This window comes from Ixodes scapularis, unplaced genomic scaffold, assembly GCF_016920785.2.
Source record: "Ixodes scapularis isolate PalLabHiFi unplaced genomic scaffold, ASM1692078v2 PGA_scaffold6__148_contigs__length_123643588, whole genome shotgun sequence".
NCBI lineage: Eukaryota > Metazoa > Arthropoda > Arachnida > Ixodida > Ixodidae > Ixodes > Ixodes scapularis.
The window spans coordinates 87,750,232-87,755,062 of NW_024609881.1; the positions used below are offsets into that span (position 1 = coordinate 87,750,232).

The window sequence follows — 4,831 nt, forward strand, 5'->3', positions numbered from 1 at the left end:
CGGCGCCGCTTGAAACCATAGTGAGAGAGAGTGAAGAGCGAACTTTATCATGCACGTCGTGAGGAGCGCGCTGTCCTTACCTGAAGAGTATTATCTTACACCGTGGACGAGGCTGACGTGTTTTACCGCGAAAACGAGAGAAAAAACAATGCGGCGAGGAAAACACATTCAGGATATTGAGAATTTGAACACGTACGCCACGTAAAATAAATTTTACAACACCGAATGATACTTTTTTAGGAATCTAGTTTAATTTAATGTATTATACTTAACGTCCGGCGGTATACGCACGTGTTTGGCCCAGATAAAAAAAAATAAAAACGGTATAGCGGAGCCTCCGAATGAAAAAAAACACGTGGCAGGAATGAGCACGCGCAGGTGCCATGCAAGACGCTCACCATCCTTGGAGTGGTGTTCTCTCCAACGCTGGATTTTTCAGCCCACATCGCTGGTGTTGCCGCCAGGGCCCGGCGTACGCTGGGCTTTGTTAGGGTGCCTACATGTCTGTCTGTCTCAGGGTGAAGACATCCATTGTTACCCTGAATGTGCCAGCGCGTGACGCTTTCGCGCATTCGGTGCGTGACTTGGGCGGCAAAATGGCGTCTATGCATTAGCCAAAGCTACGCGCTCGAGCTGAGTGACACCGGAGTTCGCGCACTTCAAAATGCATAAAAAAACGATTGGGCAGAAAAATGGCTGAGATGTCACCACTCAAGCAAAAGCGCGCGTGTGTATGAAGGCACTCTAGGCTTTGTCGCGCGTGTAACGAAATCCTGTGAGTCAGGTGCGCCACGCATTCTGTACACGGCAATGGTGCTCCCAACTCTTGCGTACTATTGCTCCGTGTGGTCCCCATCTCAGCAGCACCTGGTCGATCGCATCGAGAGCGTCCAGCGAAGGGCGTCTCGTACTATTTGCGATAGGGTGGGCGGCAATGCCTTCGGGCTGGACACAACGTACAACGACCCGCTGAGGACACTTGGGTGGCGTCCCCTTCGACACAGGCGGCAAGTGTCCCGCGTGAGCCTGGCATGCCGGGTCCTAGACGGTTCTTTGACCGGCTCGTACCTCACCACAGTTTTGCGAGTTGGGAGGAGGACTGGACAACCCGAAGAGCTGCGGGCGAGAACGATGCGCCACAGTTCTTCGACGCTCCCAGCAGCCATTAGAGAGTTCTTGAGACTCCCCCTGAATGTGCGGAGCCCTCTGCCGACCAAAAGAGCTGAATCAAAGGAGCTGTCGACGATGTATGGGGCCTCATTGGCATTCTCGTGATCAACAGTACCTCTCTCTCTTCTCCTCCTCCTCCCTTCCTTTCCGCAGTGGTCAGATTTAGTTATTATTCAGTCTGTTAAGTTACTGTTCTGTTCCCGCAGTTGGTGGTGGGCTGTCAGGCGCTCCGCGTAAGGGTTCTCACCTATCTGTTCAGCCCCGCACACCACCACTTGCGCCCTTGGAAGTGCAAGTAAAATTATTATTATTATTATTATTATTATTATTATTATTATTATTATTTGTAGCGTACACCTCTTTTGATCTGCCAAGTGAAGAGTTGTTTTCTTCGTTGTGTCTCCCGCGTTTTTCAGCACTTTATAAAAGATGTGTAATTGACAAACACTATTGGTACAGCCCTTTCAAAACGCCCCGTGCCCTGCAGCGCAACTTAAGGGAAAGTGAACGATTTTTCATTCCTCGTGTATACACAAAGTATGGAAAAAGTATGCGCTCTTTCTATGTCCCTGAACTTTTCAATACATTGTCAGAGTCATTCTTGGAACTCAGGTCAAAGCGTCAGTTGAAAAAACAACTAAAAACAATTTGCTAAATATCCTGCTTCTGAACATGTCCTTTTTGTGCATCTCGTGTTTTTTCTTTTTTTTTTTTTTTTTTTGATTTCACACTTCCCAGTTCTTGAATATTAGATTTTTTGTGGTCAAAGAGTGTATTCCGTGGCCATCCTTTCTTAATCCCCTTTAGTGTATTTATTGTGGTGTATGATTACATGTCAGTAATTTTATTTTTTAAGAGTTATTTATGCATAGTTCTGGGAATTGTTTTTTTTTAAGTGTTTTGTTTGTTTTTTGTAATCAAGCTTCAGAATTTGATTTTCTTCACGCCGCTGCTGGGTCCAGTCCTACAAGCCTCTTTTGGCTTTCGACGGACCCGCATTCTTATATGTTGTTATGGAATACGTGAAATAAAAAAAATATTATTTATTTATTTATTTATTATTATTATGATTATTATTATTATTATTATTATTATTACTGCCCGCCATCTTGCTTCGCAAGATCGCGGGCAGTAAGGACAAGTGCGACGGGTGCTCTCAGCCTTTTTACGGCAAACAAAAGTATCTCCGATGTAAAGAGTGCGGAAAACGCTGGCACAAGAAGTGTGTCATGCTTCCGGACAGCGAGGTTGGACGAATGATGACTGGGGTAAGCCCATTTATATGCAACGACTGCATCACCGTCGAGCGCACGCATAGTCCTAGCTCGGACGAAGCTAGGCCTGACGACGAGCAGGACTCACCCTGCCCGGACCGGCCCGGCGAGGTCGCCGCGACTTCGGTGGCTGTTCTCCGAGACCTGCTGGCCGACGCCTTGAACGGCATCTCTTTCCTGACGGACCAGATGACGGCTGTGAGGGAGGAGAATGCTCGCCTTCGCAGCGAGCTGACGAGGAGCTCCGAAATTCACTCGGTCATGTTGCGCAACATCCAGACGGAGCTACGAGACCTCCGGCATCGCCCGAGGTACGTCGGCGTACCCCCGCCTTCCGCTGCCGTGGCGGGCCGCCATGATATGAATGCTTCCGTGCTGGGAGGAGGGGGAGCCGCCCCATTCCCCAAGGGGAAATCGACCTCGACGGTGTCTGAAGAACCTGTTTCCTTCAGCGAGGCGTGCGCCGTGACTCCTCGTTCGCCCCCCGAGCATCAACGTGACCAGAGCCGGTTAACCTTGAGCGGCAGAGCCTTCCGCGAGACCACGACGGAGTTGCTGACGGGCATTCCCTCCGTTGCCGCTACGGCGACGCGGGCAGAGGGGCCGGTGGCTCAGCTGCTCACAGCAATCGAGACGAGGGAGGAGATAGGGGAGAGACCGGTCCACTGGCCCGTGGCAGCTCAGCGGCTCAGCCTGGCTTACCGGAATACAGTGCGAGAAAGGTCCCTGGACTTCGTTCCCCCGGCTCCATTCCCCAGCGGCCATTCTTTAAGGGACGTTCTAAGAATGGAGGAATTACCGCCGTATCGGTGTCTGTGCGACATTCCAGAGCTGTCTTCGTGACACGTCTGGACGCCAACTGTTCTTCGGCGGATGTCAGAGAACATCTCGGACAATTCCTTGGCCCAAAGGAGCTTCGATGCACAAAGCTGAAGACACACTATGGTGGGTACTCTTCATTCCACGTCGCTGCTGTGGACGACGACATTGAGGCATTGTTTGACCCGAACATCTGGCCGGAGGGCTGCCTCTTCAGGGAATTTCAGGGTCGGCTGACGGGAAGCCGCGTGCATGATGAGAATGAACGTATAGAGTGATCCCCAACCATCTTGCCTGGAAATGACTAGCACGCACATTTATTATCAAAACGTTCGCGGTCTTCGTACTAAGGCCAGTGACTTCTTTTCTAATGCGATATGTACTGACTTTTCTATATTTTGTATAACGGAAACCTGGTTATGCCCAGAAATACTGTCTGGGGAGTATTTTTCGTCGGATTTCCTTGTGCATCGCAGTGATCGTGATTTATCTCGCGGAAAGAAAACGGGAGGCGGTGTCTTGATGGCAATCGATCGGTCTTTGAAGCGCACCAGGCGCGCCGATTTAGAGACTTACTCGGAATCTGTGTGGGTAGAGCTGGAGTGTGATAATCGAGAACGCGTTCTAATAGGTACTTTTTATTTTCCTTCATACATTGAACCCGAGGAGTTCAATGATTGTCTCCTTGGAATTGAGGATTTAGCAGACAAACTGGGTGAATGCAAACTATTAGTAATTGGCGATTTTAATGTACCAGGTGTGTGCTGGGAAACTCACAGTGCTGTTTCAAGTAATTATTACGGTGCAAAGAAGGCCGGTCATCTTGTTGACTTTGCCTCTTTCATGGCCCTGAATCAGTTCAGCAGGGTTAAAAATAGTAAAGGCGCTATGCTTGACCTCTGTTTCTCAAACATTGATAACGTTTCTGTAACTAAGAGTGAATTTCCTTTAGTACCGACAGACTAATATCACCCTGCACTTGAGGTGGCTATAACCTTGAATGTACCTGTCAGCCGTATACCGGCTGCTAGTCTCACTTACCTAGACAAACTGCATAACTTCGCTGCTGGTGACTATGTGGGATTATATAACCACTTTTCTACGTTCGACTGGTCCCCTATCCTGCAATCATCTGACGTCAATTATCAGGTTCTTCAATTCACCACGGCGGTGCAGGAGGGAATGGATCATTACATTCCTCTAAAGAAGCATACCAATTCAAAATTTCCCTCGTGGTTTTCTCCGTATTAAAAAAAGTTGCTGAAGAAAAAAAGCTTCTTTCAGCGCAAATTTAAAAAGACTGGCAGTCTCAGGTGGGAGGCTGAGTTCGTTCATTACAGACGCCTATGTAAGCAACATCAGAGAATTGATCATAAGATATATGTGGAGTCAGTGGAGTCCGAATTGAGGAGAAACCCAAGAAAACTCTAGCGACATGTTCGTTCTCGAGGAGGAAAATTGATACATCCTGATATTATACTTAATGAGGAGAATGTGACCACGTCCAGTGTATGCGATATATTCGCGCGTCATTTCAGTTCTGTATATAAACACAATAGGAGTGGGTA

The 4,831-nt window shown here is 48.4% G+C and overlaps 1 pseudogene; it reads left to right on the forward strand.

Moving 5' to 3' along the window:
- The first annotated feature begins 2,367 nt into the window (after positions 1–2,367).
- On the forward strand, positions 2,368–2,958 carry LOC120838899 (annotated as a pseudogene).
- The last annotated feature ends 1,873 nt before the right edge of the window (positions 2,959–4,831 follow it).